The following is a 14,019-nucleotide window of genomic DNA, read 5'->3' on the forward strand; positions in this document are numbered from 1 at the left end:
ATACCTGCACTCGCGAGGCCATTACAGGCACAGGGCTATTGCAGGGACAAACAGCCATAAGCCATATACACACACTATGCATTTGTAGTAATAGGAGCAGACACACATTCATGCACAAATCCCAATTGTTTCCCATTTTATGTATTTAGGAATATTTAAAATGGCCATCAAAGTATTCACACCCCTTGATTTTTTTTCTCCACATTTTGCTGTGTTACAGCCTGATTTTAAAATGGATTCATTTGAGATTGTGTGTCACTGGCCTACACACAATACCCCATAATGTCAAAGTGGAATTATGTTTTTAAATTTTTTTACAAATGAATTAAAAATGAAAAGCTGTAATGTCTTCAGTCAATAAGTATTCAAACCTTTTGTTAAGGCGAGCCTAAATAAGTTCAGGAGTAAAAATGTGCTTAACAAGTCACACAATGAGTTGCATGGACTCTCTGGTCTGTGTGCAATAACAGTGTTTAACATTATTTTTGAATGACCACCTCATCTCTGTACCCCACACATACAATTATCTGTAAGGTCCCTCAGTCAAGCAGTGAATTTCAAACAAAGATTCAACCACTAATGCCACACAAATAAGGGAACCTATTGGTAGATGAGTAACATTCTTAAAAAGCAGACATTGAATATATCTTTGAGCATGGTGAAGTTATTAATTCAACTTTTCATGGTGTATCAATACACCCAGTCACTACAAAGATACAGGTGTCCTTCCTAACTCACAGCATTGTAGTTACTCCATAATACAGAGTGAATGACAGAGTGAAAAGAAGTGTGAAAAGAAGAAGAGTGAAAAGAAGAAACCCAGTACGGAATAAAAAATATTGAAAAAAATGTATCATGTTTGCTTAAAGGCACTAAAGTAAAACTGCAAAAACTGGAAAAACCTTTGTCCTGAATACAAAGTGTTATGTTTGTGGCAAATCCAACACAGCACATCATGCTCTGTGCTGTACAGTCTGTCCTCACGGTGGAAAGCGACATCTCATGTCCTTACCTATTTTGCGTTTGTTTTCTCATCTCTGGGGATGTACAGACAGGAGCTCTGACAAACCATGGAAACGTGGGCACCTCAACAAAACACACACACACCTGTGGATATGCTTTGATCTCATCCACAGTGGCATACTTTGATACGTCCATGCTTTGATCTCATCCACAGAGGCATACTTTGAGTACCACTCTTCATATTTTCAAGCATGGTGGTGACTGCATCATGTTATGGGTATGCTTATCATCAGCAAGGATTAGAGAGTTGTTGTTTTTTTATGATAAAAATATATGCAATAGAGCTAATCACAGGAAAAATCCTAGAGGAAAACCTGGTTCAGTCTGCTTTCCAACAGACACTGGGAGACAAATTCACCTTTCAGCAGGACAATAACCTAAAACACAAGGCCAAATTTACACTGAAGTTGCTTACCAAGATGATATTAAATGTTTCTGAGTGGTCTAGTTACAGTTTTGGCTTAAATCGGCTTGAAAATCTATGACAAGAAAATGGCTGTCTAGCAGTGATCAACAACCAATTTGACAGAGCTTATAGAATTCTAAAAATAATAATGGGCAAATATTGTAAAATCCATTTGTGCAAAGCTCTTAGAGGCCTACCAAGAAAGACTCACAGCTGTAATCACTGCCAAAGGTGATTCTAACATCTATTGACTTCGGGGTGGGAATACTTACAGTGGGGCAAAAAAGTATTTAGTCAGCCACCAATTGTGCAAGTTCTCCCACTTAAAAAGATGAGAGAGGCCTGTAATTTTCATCATAGGTACACTTCAACTATGACAGACAAAATTAAGGAGAGAAAAATCCAGAAAATCACATTGTAGGATTTTTAATGAATTTATTTGCAAATTATGGTGGAAAATAAGTATTTGGTCACCTACAAACAAGCAAGATTTCTGGCTCTCACAGACCTTTGATTCACAGATTTGAAAGATACGTACACATTACCAGGCACCTCCTTTTTTTCTAGATTTACAACTTAAGCCAGCTATTCTGGCCTATGGAGTCCCTTGGGAAACCAAACTACCAAACCATCCAATGATGGGATTTATAAATAAATAATCTGGGTTCCTGAAGGACTGATCTCTATAATACACTGCTCACTTAAACAATACAATGTAACTCCAAGTCAATCACACTTCTGTGAAATCAAACTGTCCACTTAGGAAGCAACACTGATTGACAATACATTTCACAAATAAATTGTGCAAATGGAATAGACAACAGGTGGAAATGATAGGCAATTAGCAAGACACCCCCAATAAAGGAGTGGTTCTGCAGGTGGTGACCAGACCACTCCTCAGTTCCTATGCTTCCTGGCTGAGGTTTTGGTCACTTTTGAATGCTGGCAGTGCTTTCACTCTAGTGGTAGCATGAGACGGAGTCTACAACCCACACAAGTGGCTCAGGTAGTGCAGCTCATCCAGGATGGACCATCAATGCGTGCTGTGGCAAGAAGGTTTGCTGTGTCTGTCAGCGTAGTGTCCCGATCATGGAGGCGCTACCCGGAGACAGGCCAGTACATCAGGAGATGTGGAGGAGGCCGTAGGAGGGCAACAACCCAGCAGCAGGACCGCTACCTCCGCCTTTGTGCAAGGAGGAGCAGGAGGAGCACTGCCAGAGCCCTGCAAAATTACCTCCAGCAGGCCACAAATGTGCATGTGTCTGCTCAAACGGTCAGAAACAGACTCCATGAGGGTGGTATGAGGGCCCGACGTCCACAGGTGGGGGTTGTGCTTACAGCCCAACACCGTGCAGGACGTATGGCATTTGCCAGAGAACACCAAGATTGGCAAATTCGCCACTGGCTCCCTGTGCTCTTCACAGATGAAAGCAGGTTCACACTGAGCACATGTGACAGACGTGACAGTCTGGAGACGCCGTGGAGAACTATCTGCTGCCTGCAACATCCTCCAGCATGACCGGTTTGGCAGTGGGTCAGTCATGGTGTGGGGTGGCATTTCTTTGTGGGGCCGCACAGCCCTCCATGTGCTCGCCAGAGGTAGCCTGACTGCATTAGGTACCGAGATGAGATCCTCAGACCCCTTGTGAGACCATATGCTGGTGCGGTTGGCCCTGGGTTCCTCCTAATGCAAGACAATGCTAGACCTCATGTGGCTGGAGTGTGTCAGCAGTTCCTGCAAGAGGAAGGCATCGATGCTATGGACTGGCCCGCCCGTTCCCCAGACCTGCCTCCAATTGAGCACATCTGGGACATCATGTCTCGCTCCATCCACCAACGCCACGTTGCACCACAGACTGTCCAGGAGTTGGCGGATGCTTTAGTCCAGGTCTGGGAGGAGATCCCTCAGGAGACCATCCGCCACCTCATCAGGAGCATGCCCAGGCGTTGTAGGGAGGTCATACAGGCACGTGGAGGCGTGTTTTAAGGACATTACATCAAAGTTGGATCAGCCTGTAGTGTGGTTTTCCACTTTAATTTTGAGTGTGACTCCAAATCCAGACCTCCATGGGTTGATAAATTTGATATCCATTGATAATTTTTGTGTGATTTTGTTGTCAGCATATTCAACTATGTAAAGAAAAAAGTATTTAATAAGAATATTTCATTCATTCAGATTTAGGATGTGTTATTTTAGTGTTCCCTTTATTTTTTTGAGCAGTGTATATATATTTTTACACTTTTGGAAAGCTCATATTCTGAGCTAGCCATTATAAAAGTATGGCCCACAGATCTAAGAGAATCTGAACAACCTTTTAAGTGGAAAAGACTGTATTTACACCAAGGAAACGCCCCAACTACCAACTGTTCACTGTGTTCCCTAAATCAGGTAGGAACTTTTTTCTTCATGTGACGTGGGCGTGCCCTGCAGTTAAACGCTTCTGGGAAAGAGTTACAAAATTAATCAGAGACCATTACTGCTGGCAGGCAGCACTGCCACGAAAAATATGTTGGCTCTTAGATGGCAATCACCTCACTCTCTCCCAATTCGCCAGTGGATACAGTTACTATTAAAAGGTATAACTTTATAATTATCAACCGTCAGAATGAATGGTACCAGTCAGGAAACAATTGAGGCCTGGACAAATATACTTGACTGTTTATTTGTATGTGTTTTTTTTTATTTTTTACAATCTATAAAGCCCAAATTTACAAACAAAATATATACTGTATACAGTATATACATTTTTTACTAGGAATCAAAATGGCATGCCGATGTTCTAATATATCAAAATGCCTTGCGATCTGGAGGGTGGACTTTTGCACCCCCCCCCCCAGTAATGGTTTGAGAACATCATGTTTTGTACACTGAGTGGTTCTAAATTAACAGTTGTTTAGTCGTTTGAAAATGCTCTTTCCATGACATAGATTAACCAGGTGAATCTAGGTGAAATCTATGATCCCTTATTGCTGTCTCTTGTTAAATCCACTTCAATCGGTGTAGATGAAAGGGAGGAGACATGTTGTGGGGATGGGGTGGGAGGTTGGATGGAGACATGTTGGGGGAATGGGGTGGGAGGTTGGATGGAGACATGTTGGGGGAATGGGGTGGGAGGTTGGATGGAGACATGTTGGGGGAATGGGGTGGGAGGTTGGATGGAGACATGTTGGGGGAATGGAGTGGGAGGTTGGATGGAGACATGTTGTGGGGATGGGGTGGGAGGTTGGATGGAGACATGTTGTGGGGATGGGGTGGGAGGTTGGATGGAGACATGTTGTGGGTTGTTGGATGGAGACATATTGTGGGGATGGGGTGGGAGGTTGGATGGAGATATGTTGGGGGATGGGGTGGGTTGTTGGATGGAGACATGTTGGGGGATGGGGTGGGTTGTTGGTTGTTGGGGGATGGGGTGGGATGGAGGAGACATGTTGTGGGTGGTTGGATGGGGTGGGGGATGGTTGGATGGAGACATGTTGTGGGTGGTTGGATGGAGACATGTTGGGGGATGGGGTGGGAGGTTGGATGGAGACATGTTGTGGGTTGTTGGATGGAGACATATTGTGGGGATGGGGTGGGTGGTTGGATGGAGACATGTTGGGGGATGGGGTGGGTTGTTGGATGATGGAGACATGTTGGGGGATGGGGTGTGTGGTTGGATGGATGGATGGATAGATGGATGGATAAATATATGTTAGGGGAATGGGGTGGGAGGTTGGATGGAGACATGTTGGGGAATGGGGTGGGAGGTTGGATGGAGACATGTTGGGGGAATGGGGTGGGAGGTTGGATGGAGACATGTTGGGAGAATGGGGTGGGAGGTTGGATGGAGACATGTTGGGGGAATGGGGTGGGAGGTTGGATGGAGACATGTTGGGGGAATGGGGTGGGAGGTTGGATGGAGACATGTTGGGAGAATGGGGTGGGAGGTTGGATGGAGACTTGTTGGGGGAATGGGGTGGGAGGTTGGATGGAGACATGTTGGGGGAATGAGGTGGGAGGTTGGATGGAGACATGTTGGGGGAATGGGGTGGAAGGTTGGATGGAGACATGTTGGGAGAATGGGGTGGGAGGTTGGATGGAGACATGTTGGGGGAATGGGGTGGGAGGTTGGATGGAGACATGTTGGGGGAATGGGGTGGGAGGTTGGATGGAGACATGTTGGGGGAATGGGGTGGGAGGGCGGGGGTGGAGGCTCACTTATTTTCTTATTTTCTTTACCTGCTACATTTATTGTTTCTTTCTGGCTCTGTGGCATGATCATGGTGATCAATGCTTTGAGTTTGTGTAGTGCCAACTAAATTAATAAAGATTTGGTAACACAAAAAAACATTAATAAAAAATACACTTTCATATGAATGATTATGCATGCATAAGTAACACAGAATTGTAACAAAACACACACACACACTAATGTTAGTGCTTAGTTCTGGGGTAGATCTGTCCCAGAGTTACCTGAGAGGAAGACAGCATAGCGTTCTGCCACGGACATTTCATTCCATCTAGCTGTTGTCAGAGAAGCAGCACCTGGGCCGGGTTGGGCTGCTTGGTGCCGTGGCGTGGGCTCCGTGGCAGTGGCATGATCAACATCTCAACCACAGACTGTGTCCTGTCCTGGCAGAGCCAGCAGTCAGCTCCAAACCTGCAGCAATGTGTGCTTTGGCAACCAGTCAACCAGCCCTCTCACGCTCCACACACGCTCCCTCCTCCCTCTCCCTCTCAAGCTCTACATCCTCCCTCAACCCCCATCACAGAACCCTCACGATATACATGCTGACACCCTCACTATAGCAGAATGACATGGCTATGATGCATCCCCTAGGGTTGTCAGTGTGAGTTTATCTGAACTGTGAGTCAGGTGTTCTAACCGTCAATGTAGCTGGTTAGCATACGTTGGGGGGAGTTTATACTCGCTTGCTCGCACGCACGCACGCACGCACGCACGCACGCACGCACGCACACACACACACACACACACACTCTCACAAGTAGTTTTGCAAGAATCCTCCCCTGTGCAAGCCGTCTTACATGCATGTTCTTGTTTTGGAAAGATAAAGCCCACATCTGACCCTCTTTCTCTTCACACTGCTGTCCATCTGATAGGAGAGCAGGGCTGTTTTCCTATGAGCTAACCCAGCCGCCTGACAGGGAAGTGAGAGCCACAGAGCGAGACGCTTTACATTCCAATAGCGAGCAACTGCTATCAACACACCCGCTAGGGCTAAATATGATTTCAGCTCTATTTGGAGGAGAAGGACCTAACAATAACCATTATATAATACAGATGAAATCCTGACAGTCCTGGCAGTGAGTCAGGTCACTTTGTGTATATTATCTCTCTGTGTTGATGTTGGAGTGCATGTGGACACATCCCACTCTCCGAAATAGATCGGACCAAAATACAACTGGCCTGCGCTGTTGACTTAAATTACAGATCCTACAGACTTCAGAGGGCATTATGGGCAAAATCATCCCAATGTTCAAGTCGGTTTATTCATACATGGGCATAAACTCCCGTTCAGTTTTGTTTGGCAAGCTTGAACCAAAGAGATTTCTTCTGGAAGAAGTTTTATGAATATTTAATGGCGAATGGAGATTTTTGCCTGTAGACACACTTGCACATAAAGGGACACACACACACACACACACACACAATGTACTTATGTGCTTTCCCCCAAAGAGGGAGGGGGTTCTTACATTTAGTTATGTAAGGTTAAATGAAGTGCTTTGCTTTTGTTTCATGGTTTGATGGAAAACCCTGTCAGAGTCTAGCTGTCTGGACAATCTTATCTAGCAAGAAAACAGGCAGCTCACTTAACCCTCAAAAGTTGTTCAATCTGCATTAAGAAAAACAACAGAATGGCTTGGATTGGTCTTCTCCAGATCACTGCAATGTACTGTTTTTAGCCAATTATCTTGTTCTGTACATTGGGTTTACTGGGTTTATATTGGTTTGCTCTCTCCTCTGAGCTCACAGGAAGTCAATTCACAGTGTTAATCTGTTGGTCAGTAGTTGTCTTCCTATTAGGGAGGAAACCCTGAACTGTGGGACAGTAGTAGAAAAGTATTCAATTGATATGGAGGCTTTGTTGGGCTGAACTCTGACCTCTAGGCTCTGACCTCTAGGCTAGTATTCAGACCCCTTGACTTTTTCAAAATGTTGTTACGTTACACCTTTATTCTCAAATGTATATCACTTAAAACAAATCTCAACAATCTAAACACAATACCCCGTAATGACGAAGAAAAAAACGTTTTGTTGTTGTTTTTGAACTGGCGATGAGGGAGACAAAATACTTGAATCTGCTTGAGACCAAAGGTTGTTATGTAACAAAATGTGGAAAAAGTCAAGGGGTCTGAATACTTTCCAAATGCACTGTATATAACTGTTCCATTAGGAGAAGAAAAACCCAGATGATCTTGTGTAATTGTACTGTTTGGCAGTAGGCCTGATGCTGTCGTCTGCAGTATGTAGCAGTATTCATCCCAGGTGTTTGTCTCTCGGCGTAGAGCGTGGCTGTCTTCCTCATTTGGTTTCATGGTTGCTTTTATATGTATTGTCTGTCTTCTCATTAACCAATGGCAACCACATTCCATAGGGCGGCAGGTAGCCTCGCGCTTAAGAGCGTTGGGCCAGTAACTGAAAGATTACTGGTTCGCATCCCCAAGCTAACTAGGTGAAAAATCTGTTGAGCAAGGCACTTAACCCTAATTGCTCCTGTAAGTCGCTCTGGATACGAGCATCTGCTAAATGACTAAAATGTTCATGTAAAATTCCTTAGCAGGGGGAGAGACACAGGTGTCTACGTTACCTACCCCTGCCCACCACAGGGGGCTCCTGAGTCACAGGGGGAGCCACAGGGGGCTCCTGAGTCCCGCAGCAGTCTAAGGCACTGCATCTCAGTGCTAGAGTCATCACTACAGACCCTGGTTCGATTCCAGGCTGTATCACAACCGGCCATGATTGGGAGTCCCATAGGGCGACGCACAATTGGCCCAGCGTCGTCCGGATTAAGGGCCTGGCTGCCGTCATTGTAAATAAGAATTTGTTCTTAACTGACTCTTGTACTCCTTCTCCTGGCTTTACTGCGGTAATCTAGTTCATTCATTAGAAACTAGAAAATGTGTTCTCTTTCTGTCCGTCTCTGAGAGAGATGCTTGATGACTAGAATTCTGCATGAGAGTGTAAACTCTCTCTCCCTCTCCCTCCCTCCCTAGGGTGTGGTAATCGAGAGGAGCTGACTATGGAGAGGGCCCATACAGCAGTGGAGGGGGTGTTTGAGACTATGCCCGAGACCACCTCAAACAGTTCACCTCCGTCTACACAGCCAGCGATGGAGTACATCAGGTCAGTCAGTTGCACAACGACCCACAACTCAACAACGCCATCGGTGTCGGCGGTCGCCCTCACAGTCTAGGATTACATCAGACAGGCATTCTTTGTTCGGAGGTGACTGTGGAACCCAATCCCTCACTAACACACCTCATACGCCTCCACAGCATCCTCCAGAACACATTACTGTTGTATTTTCTAGTAGTGAGTTTCTGTCCACAATGTACAGAATGTGGGGCTACCTCCATTTGTCTATTCAGCTGTTCAACTATTCATTCATTTTCTGCCCACACATACATCACAGGAGCCTTGTGACACCTTAGTTGGGGAGGATGGGCTCGTGGTAATGGCTGGAGCTGAATTCGTGGAACGGTACCAAATACATCAAACACAGGGTTTCTAGGTGTTTGATGTCATTCCATTTGCATCGTTCGGGCCATTATTATGAGCCGTCCTCCCCTCAGCAGCCTCCTGTGACACCGATATAGTACGTATCTCCACAGACTTAAGGCAATTATTCTCCCTTTTCTCCTGCCCCCTTTTACACACACCCTTGTGGGAAATGACATTGCCTGAAGCCACCTCCGGTAAATTGCGTCAGAGCCACAGCCTCCTGAATGAGTCTCTCGCATCAGTGTCAGAGTGGCACATTGTCCCTGTATCTCTGTATCTTGTCCTCCTCCTCTTCAGAGGGAGTTATTGTTTGGAGGGGGGCTCTGCAGGCCGGCAGCCACACACACACTGTACCTGTGAATGACATATTCCATGATGTATATTGCACTCCCATCTGCTTGTAATACCTTTGACAGTACCTTCACACTTTATTTGGAATTGTCTTGATTTTACACTCACAAAGAGTTATGTATTATAATGTTTACTTCAGGTTGTTGAAAAATCGAACCCCCCCACGTGTGGTTATCTGCATTCTAGGTCTCTGTGTTCTGCTGGCACCAAACAGTGCCAAAGCAAGGAGGGAGAGAGGCATTTTATCATTAGTTTTTTTTTCTTATTTCAGACACTTTAGAGTCGTGTTCTTTTTCTCAGCGTGGAAGAACACAATGTCAAATCTATCCACTGCCAGTGCTCAGGTTTCTAAGTACATAGGCTTGAGTACCTGCCTGCATACACTCAGATTATCTCACACTGTGCCACACTGAAGAACACACACACTCACACTCACACTAGAGACAAAGGGCACATTGACCTAGACAGAGACAGATTTATGTGCTGAAGTAGGACCTACATGCTGTACAAAATGACACGTAGTAATGATACTTCAGTAGCTGGGTCAGAATTACTCGTCTTCCTAAGTCATGGCACATTTTATAATAGGTCTCTGTTTGTTCCTGTCTGTCAATCTCTCTGACTCTGTCAGACGCACTAAAGGAGTGTGACGTGTTTTAAACGGTATTTTGGGGGTCGGGGCCTTCGGAGGCAGGCTGGGAACATTGCGTGACTTTCTGCTGGCAGAAATGTCTTATTACACAGAACACATTGTCACCATTGTCAAGTTTTAAAAGTTTTTTTTTTACTAAAGTGTTCATCATATAGGCCGACATAATTATTTCATAAATATGTTGCGGAAGTCATCATCTCAACAGTTTTTGTTCAGTCAAATGAATCAGTACGGTATGTGATTCCCATTGTAACATGCACACACTGGCGTTTCGTTTTTTTGCACACATTCTGTCACGTGTGTCTATACATATTAGCATTATTGAATAGAGCAGGAAGTATATTACTCTCATAACTGAACATCAAAGTGTGCACATACACACACACACACCCCTATATAACTACTGCTGTACATACCTTTTCTATTCATATACTGTCCATACTGTCTATACACACCATTTATATATATATATATATATATATATATACATATATATATATATATATATATTTATATATATATATATATATGTATGTGTGTGTGTGTGTGTGTGTGTGTATATATATATTTTTTATTTTATTTTTAATTTTTATTTATATGTTTATTTATATGTTTATTTATTTATATTTATATTTACAGATGTTTCACTAGATTAGCCCAGAGGGAGGTAGAAGGGTAGCATATGACTGGGATGGATGACTTGAAGAGGACACATCAGTGATTTCATTACCGCTATCTTGTCCATCTCAAGGTCAAGGAGTGGGGAAGTAAAAAGGGAAACTAAATTGACCGCAACAGGGAGATAATTCCAAGAAGACCTATCAATTTAGTCTATCTTTGCACACACACACACACACACACACACACACATACACGCACGCACAACTCCCTTCTGAGAAGCGTAGAGAGGATATTGGTTTTGGTTTGAAGGTTGCAGTGGCATTGCTCGTCTCATATGAAGTCATATTTGTCTTCCATTGCTATAGTAACCACTCTCCCTGAGGAGTTTGATAAGACTCTTATTAATCCGGGGGCTAAACGAAGGTCCGTCTATTCGTCAGGAAGCACTCAGCAAAATAACAAAGTGGGACTCCGGATCCTAGATCAACGTTTAGTGGGCTGATTCAGCCTGAATATTAAAAAATATATTAAAAAATACATGGCATATCGTAACTCATATCAACTAATAAAACCAAATCATTCTAAACTTCATTATACGGTTGTTGATGGTCTGGGTGTTTTGCGTGGATGATCTGTTTATCCTCCTCTTTAGTAGGTGAGATCCAGGGGGAATGAATATATATTAGTAACAGGGAAATTCAATTCAAATGTCATGGGAGGCCGGAGTTGTTCACTTAGGGAACTTCTCTCACATAAAAAACCATCTTGAATCCTTGGTTTGGTTATCTTGTAATCTAAAATGGACAGCTTTATAGGCCTGGGTAGCTGGGCAGATTTAACCATTCAATTAATTCTGCTCTTTCTTCCTTGCACTCTCTCTCCCTTTCTCTCTTTCTCACTCATTCTCTCTTTCTTGTTTTTCCTCTCTCTTGTCTATGTTTCTCTGAAAGCGATATTCTTGAGTATTGTGTTTATCAGGTGCAATATAGGGCTCAACACACACCACGCCAAGAGAGACACCACAGCACTGCATAAAGAGAGACCTAAGACGACAACACAGCATGACGATAACTGTGTCCATGTAGGTCTTTTCAAAGTGCCCTCTCCTTCACTCCCAGCACTTTGGGGTTGAACTTTTGAACTGAATGCAGTAGCGTGTTTAAGGGATAGAGTGCTCTTAGTGTGCAAGGATAGAATAAATTTAGAATAAAAATATCTCTCGAAGGGCTATTAAACGAAGAATGTCGAACTCTTCCTCTCCGAGTCGGGTTGATGAGCGTGTGTACATGTCTGTCACCTGTGCCTATGTGTGTGTGTTAGAAGGGCAGTGATGATGTGTGCAGCTTGAGAAATGTACACCTCCTGGGTGTGTATCTGTAGGGGCGTGTTGTTCTACCAGGATTAACCGGAATGCCCTGCCTGCAGCGGTTGGGTATTTTGGTGGAGCAGGTTAGGTCACGTCGCACTGACTATTCAGCCATATTTACCGAGCGAACAGCCTAACAGCCTGCCTGGCTGACGTGCCCGGCTGTGCAATCAGTGTATGAGCCTCAACAACACTCAACACAGTGCACTAATCAACAAGGCTATTCCAGACCAAAGTCATCAGCGCACACACACACAAACACTTAACACACAAACACTTGTCTTTAGCCATACCTTACCTTTACAATATCTTATTGAAACAGCAAATGTTCATTTTTATGCAGATGATACTGTTCTTTATTCAAGTTATCTTTAGCTTTTGAAAATGCCCAAAGAGCATTTAACATCATACAACAGAATCTGTATGATTTAAAGCTGGTTCTAAATTCGGTAAAACAAAATGCATGGTATTTTCAAATGCCAGGCATGTTACAAATCATGTCATTGCTACATTGGCTGGACATACTATAGAGCAAGTTAAAGCGTACAAATATTTGGTTGTGTGGGTTGATGATAAGCTGAGCTTCACTGTGCATGTAGAGAACTTGATAAGGAAGCTCAAGCTGAGAATAGGTTTTTGTTACCAGCATAAGGCTTGTTTTTGTTTTGAGGCCAGGAAGGAGCTGGTACGATGTACATTACTGTTGGTTTTAGATTTCAGTGATGTTATATGCAGGCCTCAGCCACTACCCTGAGAGCACTTGATTCAGTGTATCATGCAGTCCTCAGGTTCATTACAAATCAGAAACAATCACACATCATTGTGATCTCTACAGCGCTGTTGGCTGGTCGTCATTGACCTTGCGTAGGCTTAAACACTGGTATACACTGATTTATAAGGCCATTTTGGGCAAAATGATCTCTGTTATTTTTCAGTCAGGTCAGGAAATAAATATAAATTACGGTCCCATTCTGATTAGCTTCTAACAGTACCAACAATTAGAACAGGTCATGGTAGAAATAGTTTTAGTTACTTAGCACCGTGGTCCTGGAATTCTCTCCTGAACATTTTAAAATGTGATGATCTAGTTTTGTTAGTGGAGTTTAAACACTTGATCGATATACAGTGCCTTGCGAAAGTATTCGGCCCCCTTAAACTTTGCGACCTTTTGCCACATTTCAGGCTTCACATAAAGATATAAAACTGTATTTTTTTGTGAAGAATCAACAACAAGTGGGACACAATCATGAAGTGGAACGACATTTATTGGATATTTCAAACTTTTTTAACAAATCAAAAACTGAAAAATTGGGCGTGCAAAATTATTCAGCCCCCCTTAAGTTAATACTTTGTAGCGCCACCTTTTGCTGCGATTACAGCTGTAAGTCGCTTGGGGTATGTCTCTATCAGTTTTGCACATCGAGAGACTGAATTTTTTTCCCATTCCTCCTTGCAAAACAGCTCGAGCTCAGTGAGGTTGGATGGAGAGCATTTGTGAACAGCAGTTTTCAGTTCTTTCCACAGATTCTCGATTGGATTCAGGTCTGGACTTTGACTTGGCCATTCTAACACCTGGATATGTTTATTTTTGAACCATTCCATTGTAGATTTTGCTTTATGTTTTGGATCATTGTCTTGTTGGAAGACAAATCTCCGTCCCAGTCTCAGGTCTTTTGCAGACTCCATCAGGTTCTTCCAGAATGGTCCTGTATTTGGCTCCATCCATCTTCCCATCAATTTGAACCATCTTCCCTGTCCCTGCTGAAGAAAAGCAGGCCCAAACCATGATGCTGCCACCACCATGTTTGACAGTGGGGATTGTGTGTTCAGGGTGATGGAGCTGTGTTGCTTTTACGCCAAACATAACGTTTTGCAT

Source organism: Oncorhynchus keta, chromosome 26 (genome assembly GCF_023373465.1).
Source record: "Oncorhynchus keta strain PuntledgeMale-10-30-2019 chromosome 26, Oket_V2, whole genome shotgun sequence".
NCBI classification, from domain to species: domain Eukaryota; kingdom Metazoa; phylum Chordata; class Actinopteri; order Salmoniformes; family Salmonidae; genus Oncorhynchus; species Oncorhynchus keta.